Raw genomic sequence first — 12829 nt, 5'->3', positions numbered from 1 at the left:
TTGAACTTCATATGTGTGAATGCTGGAAAGGGGAGATTTGGAGTGAGGAAACAAAGGGCAGAGAAGGGATTAAGTACACTATCATCATCGTTGTCCTTTCCTTCTTTGATCCCAACTCCCTTGTCCAGTGTAAAACAGACATTTGCATTACCATTACACATCTGTAAGCAGCATGGAATGTTGGCATCCCCAAACAGACTTCCAAATATCAAGGCTGAGAAAAGGGTATAACCTCAACCTTGTGGTATTGAGATGTTTTGGACTACAGCTCTCATCCTCAGCCATGCTGAGGATGATGGGTATTGTACTCCATATCACCTGTAGGGCACCAGGTTGCCCAAAGGCTGGGGCACACTGTACCATTGTAAACACAGAGACCTCTTCATATCTCCCAGCTATTTCTTAATTATTTTGACCTTGAGACTGAAACTCATTTTCCCATGGATGTGCATTTGTGATATCAAATATAAGTGCATTCCAGGATTATTCAGAGCATGCATACCAGGCAAATAGCTGACATGCGTTTGCTTGAAGCTCTGCAGCAGATAAGAGAGAAGCCAGAACTGCTTTCATAATCCTGACCTTGTAAAATGAGTGCTTTATTAACAAACATGGGGAGGGAGGAATACCCTGCAGCTTAGGAACATAAGGAAATTTTTTAATTAAACTGCTTTGGTGTTGGGCACAGCCTTTACAAATGCTATTGCTGCACAAGAAAGTTGAAGAGAAACAAACCAAACTCTCCAGTCTAGTCTCCCCCACTCTAATCTTCAGTCCTATATACGCTTACATGAACTCAGTGGGCATTATTTCTGAGTAGATATGTACAGGATTGCACCGTTAGTCAAAAATAAGTCTAAGTGTAATTGGTTTTGCCTTTTTTGCTTTTTTTACTGTTTGCCATTTCTATAGAATTACAACAACTGTGTAATTCTTATTTCACTCACCTCTGCTATTATCTTAAAAAGCAGATAAAACTGATGGCTGATGACTTGCCCAAGTACACAGTTTGACTAGTCCACTCTTACATCTGAAAGAGATTTGCACCAGATTTGTTTCCATGCCATTCCCTTTAAAAATGTGCCAAAAGTTGATGTCATTGCTGGAAGTCCAAATTAGGGTGGTATGCCGGAAATGACATCCTTGAGCATCCTTATGATCATGTCCTTTCATTATGTAAAAGAAAGAACCTAGATATTTATGGGGTAAATTATTTTCTCTTAATAGTATGACCCTAGTAGCCAAGTTTATGCTCTTAAATACCAAAGTCAAAAGACTTTGTCACTAGCATCCAACTGTATATACAATTTTTATTAGAAGTTCCCATTTGATGACCTGAGCATAATTATGTAATTCTTATGCATTATGTAAGAATGCATTATTCAAAAACCTCAACAAACAATCACTGAAATATCTTATTTCAATATTGCAAATCAGCATGTAGTCCAACTAGCTAGCTGTAGTTGCCTATAGTTTATTCTCAGAATCACTGGAAACCCTATACTGAGTACATATGTATTTCTCCCCTGTGGGGCACTAGCTATTCCTTAAAATTGATTGTGTAAAACATATCAAATACACACTATCAGTGCTAGTAACAGCATAAAACAGAGCAAAGCGGAGGCAAAATCTAAAAAGAAGGTGAATCCCTTTTATCAATCAATAGTAATAGTAAGAAATAACACATTGATTGCAGCAACAGGTTCTCTCATTTTGTGTGTTCTACCGATGGGACGCGGGTGGCGCTGTGGGTTAAACCACAGAGCTTAGGACTTGCTGATCGAAAGGTCGGCGGTTCGAATCCCCGCGACGGGGTGAGCTCCCGTTGCTCAGTCCCAGCTCCTGCCCACCTAGCAGTTTGAAAGCACCTCAAAGTGCGAGTAGATAAATAGGGACCGCTCTCCAGCGGGAAGGTAAACAGCGTTTCTGTGTGCTGCGCTGGTGCTGGCTCGCCAGCTGCGGCTTAGTCACACTGGCCACGTGACCCGGAAGCTGTCTTCGGACTACTTTACCTACCGCTTTTTAAAATACGAATGATTCAGTCAACTATTTCCAAACCATGCAACACAGAGCTGGAGTTTTTGGCAAACTAAACAAGTCTAGTCATGTGACTATTCCAGAATCCCCACTCATTCCAACCATGACACTTTCCCAGGATGTGGTGAGTTGTGTTCTGAAGGTATATCACGTTGCCGAAGGTGATGTAACCACCTTGCTGAAGCCGAGAAGGTTTCCATCTGGTCAATATGGTCAGCTTTGCCAGTCTGCAGAGGAAAAATCCAAGCAGCACCTGCAGTCAGACAAAGCAAGGCTCAGACCGAGCTGCTTTGAAGGTGTGCTGTCATTACCAATCAGCTGGCTGGTGCTGAAAGCATGTCTTCAAAGAGGCTCACTTTCGGTGCCAAACAGCTGGTTGGCATTGATAGCAATCTCCTTTGAACTGGTCACCAGACGTCATAGTGATGTTAGGTGACTGACAGGCGGGGGACCTGTGTACCCATCAAAGTGACCCATTGGGGAGCTCAGAATCCAACAGGTTGGCCAGAAAAGATCTCTAATCCCTAGCCTACAGCAACAAAATGTAGAGGAAGTGACAAGGTAGGGGACAGGACAGCCTTTTGGCATGCAAATGAAACCCCTCCTACCACTTTGCCTTGGGGATGAATGGGGCAAACACATAAACAACCAGTCTGTCTGGTTTTCCTCTCACTTCTACTTTGATGCATGTCAAAATGGATTTGAAGTGGATCAAGCGGTTTGGATTGTACTGCTTCAGAATGTGAGCAGAGGCTGTGTTTATTCTCCTAAAACCACAACAACCCATAAATGATATATCAGGCCTATCCTCGGCAGTTTATTCAGCTCTGTTTTGTGTTACAGGTTGATGGATGGGTGCACGTCCTTATCTATGGTGGTGGTATGATCCTTTGAGCAACGATATGCTTTGGGACCCAGTTGGGTCTTAGCCAGGGGGCTACAACGCAGTTGCTGGGTCACTGGGAAATACAGCGCAATTGGCTCCCACCTGGCTTGTTTCAGTAAGATGTGGTGCAGCATGTTCTGCACATGTTGGTCATTCCCCTTGGAGGCAATGATACTAAGCTTCCGAAGAGAAAACTCCTTAATCTGCAGGCCTCCAGGGATTTTGAGGTTATCCGATAGCATTGGCCTGACACCCCTATTGTTTGTTATGACATTTTGCCTCACATGATTTGGTATTTGGACTCTATGTGTATTAATAGGGTTACTTGGGAAATTCAGCTCAATTCTGAAGGGGGGTGTTCACCGACCATGCAGATATTTGCCACACAAGAGTTGAACTGTATTGGCATGCTGGGGTAGACCTCTACAGTGTTGGTAATTGTATATTTCTTTTGGACCTGCCAAAGGCCCTGCAAGACTTGGTTCTGTGTCATGGGGACAAGACTAGTGTTTGGGTTTGCCCCCCTTCTGTTATGTGCATGGCAGGTATGTGACCCTGTAATCCACCTTTGAATGTGATGAATGCAGCCCAAAGCCTCTGTCGCAGGGGCCAGGGAAAGGGAAAGACAGAGGTGCTTCCCCCTTTTCCCAGGAAGAGGCTTGGTCATCTTAATGGCTCCAAGCTTCATCTAGGTTTTGACAGTTTTCACATTAATGGTTTTCCTTTGCCGGTAATTTTGGGTTAAACAATAAATTCTCCCAGTGGTCAACCCGACATACATGTCTGACTTTTTATTTCAGCCCTTTGGCCAAGGAACAGCATGCAATAAACAAAGTTGCCTCCCAATCCTCGGAGCTTGCTATGGAGGAGCTCAACTATCAGTTCATCTGATTACTAAAACAGTGGAGAGGGGGAGAGACTCTGTATTCAGAAAATAGCATCAGAAACTTGTGACCAGCTACCCTCACTTAACCACATGCTTAGGATTTCAAAGCAAAAACCAAACCAAAGTGCTGTGTTGTTTTCCAAGCCTGCTTTAAAAAAAAATAAATCTTATCTGAAGCACACATAAAATCATACAATAAAAACAAGGACAACTGAAGGTCAAATCTATATCTCAGTGAGAAGGAACAGGCTCACAGACTCTTCCCTTAATCCATTTGCCACAGCTCACAATCCAGAAGACTATAAAGGATGAATAGTGAGGTTCTCAGCACAAAGCCCATGGAACTGACCTCAGCTGCCCTCCCATGAATAATGGGTGCCATTAATCGGAGATGGTGGCAACAGCAACACTTTGTAGCTTCCACTTTCAAGCAAGATAGTGAAAGGGATAGAAAGCACAGTCCAGTAGACGTTTGCTATGCTAATGTTTTTCCTTTTCATTATCCTCTTGCTGTGATACAGGCCTAGGAGTGAGCTGCTTATTCTGGCATAATTAATGATGCAGAAACTATAGCAATCAGACACTCTGAATGCAATTCTTTCACCTTTCTTTTTTCTTTTTTAAAAAGCTAACCATTGAGCAATAACCAATTCCACTTGGAAGTTACCACAAAGATTAACTATGGGCAGTATTCTTTGAAGATTCACTGCTAACATGCACAGGTAGGCCCAGTTTAAGCAGCGATGGATAAAGTCCATATACTTGACCAAGTCCACTCGTTCTCTTTCTAAGTATTCAACTTATAATGTGGGAGCAGGAGTGTTTAAAGTATTTCAGCAGGGTGGAAGTGCGGTGTAATCAGACTGTAAATTTTGTAGCAGAAAGTGTACCCACTTCCCTTCATACAGACAAGAGTATGGAAAGTTGTCTTCTACTGAGTCGCATCACTGGTCCATCTAACTCAGTCACTAACTATAGTGGCTGGGGGTGGTTCTCCAGGATGTCAGGGTACCAGCATCTCTCGTAGCCCTACCTGGAGATGCAGTGTTTGAACCTGGGACTTTCTACATTCTATACCACTGAGCTATATCACTTACCCTGAGGAGCCTTGTGGAATTCAAATTTGACCCATGAACAGAATAAGGTTCCATGTGAAAAAGTGGTTTAGTGCATACGTCTTATAGCAGGCCAAATTGTCATGCAGCTGTTGTTGCTTAACACTGTCTGGGAATCTGTGGTAGGTACCAAACATGCAGGAATGGGATAACATGCTTCCGGGCCCATTTTATGCAGCAGAGCTAAATGGGTGGTCTGATAGCTGTAGCAGCTATCAGTTCTGGCAAATGCCAAAGTCAAGTGACGTTTACAGTTCCAGTCTTCGCTCACTTATTCCTCCATTACAGCCTGGATTCATCTTGCAGGCCCTCGCCAGTACACCTTGTAGCAGATAGCATCATTTTTACATGGGATTACTGGGTCTCAACCCTTCCCTGCATGGGAAATTGATACTTGAAGAACCCAGGCTAATGTTTGTGGGTCCAGGAAAGGCAGTGGTTGTTGGGAGATGGAAACTGACTGACAGGCAAACGTTCCTACAGAGAGAAGTGAACTTAGTTTGTGCAGAATTAAACATGCTTGGGAATATGTTTATGATCCTTCTATTACAAAGAAGCTCAAATGTATTTATTGCAAAGAAAGGCCTCAGCATAATTCAGACTGCCTGAATAACACTCTTACTCTTCCCAAGACTAACAGTTAATAGAAATGTTCCTTCAACAGGAATAAGAACACAGCGCGAAATCTTGCAGAGGAGATTGTTAATGACAACAGGGTAAGGAAATCATGCCTGATAATACACCTGATGATTGACAAATATTAGGCTGCTAAGAGCCGCATGTGCAAAGGGGGTAGGAAGAGCGGCTAGGGCAGAAAATGACTTGTTGACATGTGAAGAACAGAGAGAGAAGAGATCATCCAGGCATATTTTTAATGAGGTGTTAAGTAGACCACCTCAAGAGACTCACTAACGAGTGCGAGATGGCTAAAGGTGCAAAGAACACACAGAGAGAGCAAATGGCACAATGCACTTCCTGTCATTGTGGCAGCTATGCGTGAGAAGAGCAGGAAAAAAATGCTGGTTATCTTATCAATTTGACTTTTTAAAAAAAATTATGCAGCAGCTGTGGAACTTAACACCATAAGGAGAACATTGCTGGGTCAGACCAAAGGTCCATCTGGTTCAGCACTCTTACAGTGGCCAACCTATGGGAGGCCCACAAGCAGGACATGAGAGCAACAGTGCTCTCCTACAGTGGAGACAGAGCATAGCCACTGTGGCTCTTAGCCCTTATAGACTTCTCCTTCATGAATGTTTCTCATCCTCTTTTAAGGCCATTCAAACTGGTGGCCATCACATCTTACATCTTGTAACTGAAACAGCTTCTTAGATGAGACTTCTCACAGGGCAGGAAAGCAGCTCATTCAGCGCAATATGCCACAGATGAAAAGCCTCTGTAAGCCAAGAGACACTAACATGGAAGTGAGTTCCACTAAAACTAACCACAGTGCAATGGGAATATTATACATAGGATTATACTGGTAATCTGGCCTTCGGATATATAAACCCAATTGAAAGTTACGGTGGCCTTATTCACCAACTGCGAAGTGCTTTTCACCACTCACAGACATTACCCAAACAATATTTCTAGTGCACGAGTGTCATGGAAAGCTGGTGCAAATTAACTAGCTGACTTCTAGGTACTCTGTAGGGGAGTAACCAGCAATGTAGAAAGGATCAGAGTTTGCCTTTCTGAATATACAGGGTGGGGAGGGGGTCGTATCTCTGGGAAAACGTCAAAAGGAAAATGAAGTGTACCGGAATACTGTCAAGCTGTACAAATATATATTTCAAAAATGTCCAAAATAGCTTGCATCTGTTTGAAGGCACTCAACAGTGACAAATCAGAGGAAGTCTCTTGTAAGTGTTCAAGGGTAGAAAAGAACAGGATATAGATATGCTTATGTGTAGCGATTCTAAATATAGCATTTCTGTGCAGCGAAGGATATAGGATTTAAGAGCCTCTGCAATATCTGAAAGAGGTCACCAAAAGAGTAAGAGGAAGGGATGTCTCACCTGATACAGCTTCATATAGCAAAGATCCGAATTCTGGACCAAAATGGTTTAATCCATTAGGATTGAGCAAACCTATGTGACAAGCAATAATCGTAGCTGATGTTTATAAAAAGAATATTAGAAAATGCCCCAAACTGCATTCAACTAAGTCTACATTCAAACTACATTCAACTCAGAGTATACCCATTGAAATGAATGAACCTATGCTAGTTAACTAGTCCTATTTCTTCTGACACCAACCCACCACAGTTTGGGGTGGGGTACGGTGGGGAATAGAAGGTGGGGGGAGTCCCATTTCGATAGCTGAAGTTCTTGTGCCTGCTTCCACTAGCGGGACCAATTAGTTGAATCCAGCGCTCTAACTGTAATCATAACCCTTTGACACAATTATTTGACTTGGCTCTTCACAGCAATTTGACTGTTATGAGTAGTGAGTGGTAGTTTCACCACTTCTTTCAGGCATAATAGCTAAATGGCCAGATTCACTGAGACAAATTGATACATCATTCAACCACTGAGGAAGACCTGTATGGTTGGAGCATGCTTGGTCTTTGGTATGCATCATTGTGTATCTTTCAGCTGTAAACAATTCCAGACGGGTGGAGTATAAATAATAAAATTGGTGGTGGTGGTGGTGTTCCTTTTCCGTGGAATGGTCAATTGATATGTCCATTTGCCGCTCAATTGGCATTCCCCTTAATATATACACACTGTAAATTTTATACATATATATATGACAACTTAGTTAAATAATGTGTTTGAACCTCTTCTCTTACATTTTTTTGTTTTGTTTTATATTGTTATCATTTTATATTTTGATTTATCTCAGTTTTTCTTTTTCCCAGTCTTCAATTCAGTTTACAATATTGTCCACACAGATTTACAATATTTTTTAAACTCCTCATGAAAATTCATCAGCATTTTAAGGTGACTTTCTCTTAATGTAGGTTTGTATGCAATTTTGCCCACTAAGTACATTTTTGCACAGCAATTTTCCCTAATATATGCATTTTAATGCTTACCTTATCCTAGTATGTGTATTTTTGTACACATCATTTTACCCCAGAAAGGGTCAATCTGGATTAAATGGAGGATATATGGGCTGGCATTTTGATGCCAATGACATCATGTGAACACTGCTAAAAAAATCAATAAATGCAAGCATGAGGACCACTGATCCCACAATAAACACCCATTTGGAAACATGCTAAGTAAGTACAGTTCACCTAGTAGTTAATTTCCTATCACATTCCTTTTCTCATCTAAGTACTTTTGCTTTGGGCTCACTTTTCTGATGACTGAACGATAGTGACAATGAAGTGAAGCCTACCACTCAACTATAAGGTCTCCATTCTTAATCACTTGTTTATCTAGTGCATCCCAGCCACTTTTAATCTGGAATCAATTGACATTGATTAAAAATGCATTTCTATAGAGTCTTGGGGGAAAGGGAAAGTAGGGCAGGAGGGCACGTACAGTTGTAATTCTGTGTGTATCACAGAGAATGATGACAATCTGCTCACATTTGGCTTTGCAACTGTCCCTTGAGTACATCTGTGTCTTCATTTCCATGGTGGACACAAATTTCTCTAAAAGCGACTGGCTAAACTGTAATGCAAAACATGCAATTACCATATGACAGCCATCTGAATGTTTAAATATCTCTATATGCATGTGCAAACACACTGACATATATGTATATATATATTTTCTATTTTTCCACTTTGTTTCACAGGTGTCCTAACTGATTGGTCAGCACTACACCTTGCAGCAGATATTTTAAATGTTTGTCAGAGGGAAGAGGGATTGACTGTTAAACATCCCAGAGAATTGTAGCTCTGTGGGGGAAACGGGGTTCAATAACAACACTCAGCAGCCATGACAGTTCCCATGCAGTTCCCATATTTTTTTTTTTTTGGTGGGGGAGCCATGATTGGTAAGATACTGCTTTATATGTATCATGCAGATGGGGTCTAGGTGAACAAAGTGTGGTTTTTCCACAGTAAATGCCCAGCATGGAAGTAGCCAATGGCTCCTTATTTACTTTGCAGTCATATTTCTATACCCTCAACCTTTCTCCTCCTCTGGCAGGGGAGCCTTCAGAATTCTCAACAAGCAAAGCTCTCACTTGCTTAATGTGTGCAATGAATGAACCCCATCCCTCCCTCTGTGTACATCACCTGATCAGCACTGTACATATAATCAACATAGAATTGTAGAATTGGAAGGGGTCACATGGGTCATCTAGCCCAACCCCCTGCAATGAAGGATTTTTTTTTTGCTCAAGGTGGGACTCAAACCCAGTACCCTGAGATTAAGAGTCTCATGCTCTATTGACTGAGCTCTCCCAAAGTGCATACAGGGGCTCTTCTCAAGTGTTCATATGAATGTACATAGGCAGATGGCAAAGCTGGCCACTGACCCTTGCAATGCTCATTAACGGAACATGCATAGTGAATGAGTTTACAAGCCTCATATGACGAGAGTAACGTGTAGCCAACTTCAATTGCATCCGGCATCGTAATGTGCATTCTTTAATTAGTTTCTCCTCCAACATCATCCTTGCCAACTTTCTTGGCCTGGTACTTCAAACCAAACCCTGGATTGGATGATATAATCTAAAATACACCATCCAATCATTATATAAGTTAAGGGCAGGTTAACAGTAGGGAAGGAATAGGTTAAACACCATAAATAATGAAGAGGTATGAAGTGCCACTGGGTTCTTTAGGTGAAACACACTTTTTGTTTTGTATGGGCAACTAGTAATGAAATTTTTTAAAACCTCTCTTAGATTTCACCCTGTGACAACTCAGTTGAGAGCAATTAGAATTCTACCAGAACCAGCACGATGAGTAAAAAGGGCAGAACAGTTGGAAGCAGACCATCTGGAAACTGTTCACCCCTTGCATCACCACCAGCTAAAAGTCACTAAACATTTAGCTAGCCCTAATGTTTTACTACCCTGGGTGACCTGTACATCTTCATCTCGAGGATGAACTGGCCACAGCTGGAAGCCACTGATTCTCTGCAGCTGAAACAGCAGAACAAGATCGATGGGACTGAAGCTCTGAGCTTACAGCTTTGAGGAACAGTCTGAAGGGCAAAGGAAGGTGCTGGTGTCACTGCGTTGTCCCTTCCCAATGCCTTGCTTCTTCCTGTGCAAAGATTAGTAAAAGATAGCTGCGTAAACGGGCAGCCGCTAGAAACAGGTTCCATAGATTTATTCATTTGTATCCGGCTAATTACCTCTACTTTTATTTAGAAGCATGAATCAAATGAATGCTCAGATGCTTTGTTGCAGTTAAAGGTCCTGCTCAAAATATTCTGAAGCTTGTGTTTACTAAGATCTTCTTATTCTAAGCAGATGCATTATTTTGTTGTGCCATTATGGAAAAGAGGGAGAAGAATCACCCCCCTCCCTGCCTCTCTGTTTATCACCACATACCAGAGATCTACATTTACTTTCTTCCATGCAACTCATATGGTTGCACACAGTATCCATCCTCGAAACACCTGAATACTGTAAAGGAGTTTTGTGACAGTCAGGATCCTGGAACCCAAGGCATGAATGACAAAGCAGCAGATCCATTTGAAGTGGGGGAGGTAAGATTTTTCCACAACACAAGGAGCGTGGATGAGGGTGGTACTCATCCACCCCAGCTCATGGTTTAGCTCCCTGCAGCCTGCCTCTGTCCCATCAGTGCTTTTCTCTTCAGCCCTGTTCCATTACGAGAAATTATATCAGTTGGAGAAAATGTCTTGAGGGGGAAACAGGAAGACCAGGCTACAGGACCATGAAGTGATGGTTGCAACGAACATTCAGTTTGCCCATTGAGCCTTTTCACTCCTTTTCACTCCGAAATACCACACAAATAAATACCACACTTATAAAATATGGCTGTTTACCATCCCATCTACTGTGACCTTCAGAAAATGTTCTTGAGCCGCCTGCCTAACCAACCAATGTATTATACAATTTGCTTATAGACATGTTCCCAAGAAAGAGGGGAGCTGGCCACTGGGTGGTGTGCCTATTTATGAAAAGAACTATTTGCCTCCATTCATGAGAGCACATTTAAATCACACAATTTCTTGTCTGCCCAAAACACACAAATAACTGTTGTAGGATTAAGGCGCAGAAGACTGGAGTGTTTGGCAATTAATTATGACCATATAGTTTTGTATATACTAATCACAGGGGTCAAATCACTTATATTCAACTGTATTAAAGACAGGTAGTCTTTATGTTTGGTTGAAACTTCTTCAGATACTTAGCTGGTTTTACAGACAAATCCCAACTGCATCCATCCACAGAATTAACTACAAACCTAATGCAAGCCCAGAAGGACAAGTGCACCTTCTGCATGTTCCAGAAATGGCAAAAGAACAGCCTTTCTTCTGATATTTTTGGAATCCTGGCTTCCAGATCTGTCTTGAAACAGAGATGTGCTGAGCCACAAATAAAATCAGTAAATAATACAGAAGAAAGCATTTGAAACCAATATTGTCATGGATAATTATTGTGAACCATTTCATTGTTTTTAGTGCCTCTTCTTACACTTCAGCTAATTGGCAGCTAATTTAATTAATCATGTTATCTTTCAAAACAAAAACAAAAAAACCCAAAACCTTTGGTTAATCCCTGTTCAGTCAAGTCTTCCAGTGACCTCAATATTAGATTTGCTGCGATGAGGATGGCAAAAAAAGATGTTCCCTTTCGACAGAATGTCATTGTATACTACACTTAAGTCTCTTTGTGCCAGGCAAAAATTGACCCATTTTTGTAACTGCTATTAACATTAAAATTTTACTGCTTAGTGATGATATGAAAAGTCAGACCGCATGCCAGCCAAAGTGGACTTTCAGCATTTACACTCCATTAATTAATTCATCACCTAAAAGCTAACTATTGATTTTTTAAATGGCTTTACAAATCTGCTTAAGCCTCTGATGTAATTAAGACGTGTGTTTACTGCAAATTATTTAGCAAATGCAATGCAATGCTTTTCTCAGCCACAACCAACCGGCCTTCCTGTTGAATCATAAAAATTATTTGAAAAACTTCTATTACTGTGCTATCCAGTTAAATCACATTTGAATAGTGCATATTTTCATAGAGCCATTGGCTCAATTAGATCAGAGACTTACTTGAGTATCCTTCAGCATCCTGTTGGCCTCCTGGTGGTTTTGACTACAACTCCCATCATTCCCAGTAATCATGGCCATAATAAATGGATTCAGCTTTGGTACACTTCTGCGTTTATACACCAGCCTCTGTACAGGGATTCTGTCATCATGTATTATGCAGTTACCAGACCGGTAATCCTATTCATGTGGTGATGAGGCAGACATGTCACAGTATATTAAAATAATTTTAAATGATACACACAAAAGATATTAAAGGAAATCCTACCTTAGTACAAATTAAAATCCCAGTTTGGAATGGGCTCATTCCATGCATCTTTCTGCTAAAATTAATTCCTTGCCCACCATTATTATTATTATTATTATTATTATTATTATTATTATTATGGGAGGGGGGTTACAATAAACATTGCTGGGGAAGTGGAATATTGTCAACACACATTTATACAAAGTAGAAATGGGGAACTTGTGGCCAATCCAATATTGCTAGACACTGTCTCCATCAGCCCCAGACAGCTTGACCAATGGTCAGGGATGATGGAATTTCAGGGGTGATGGCAAAGGTTACCCATCCCTGATATAAAAGTTTGTAATGTAAGTGCTATAATTGTAAATTGTGACCTTTCCTTGTGAATGCAAGATTGTGGTTTGTTTTAAGCGATCACAAGAAAGATTGCAAAAAAAGAAAAAGGAAAAAAAGAGACGTGGTCAAAGAGAGTCAAGGGGAGTTCATTCATCA

The sequence above is a fragment of the Podarcis bocagei genome (genome assembly GCF_964188305.1).
Source record: "Podarcis bocagei genome assembly, chromosome: 8".
Classification (NCBI taxonomy): domain Eukaryota; kingdom Metazoa; phylum Chordata; class Lepidosauria; order Squamata; family Lacertidae; genus Podarcis; species Podarcis bocagei.
The sequence above is the reverse complement of the archived record's forward strand: the minus strand, read 5'-3'. Positions refer to the sequence as shown.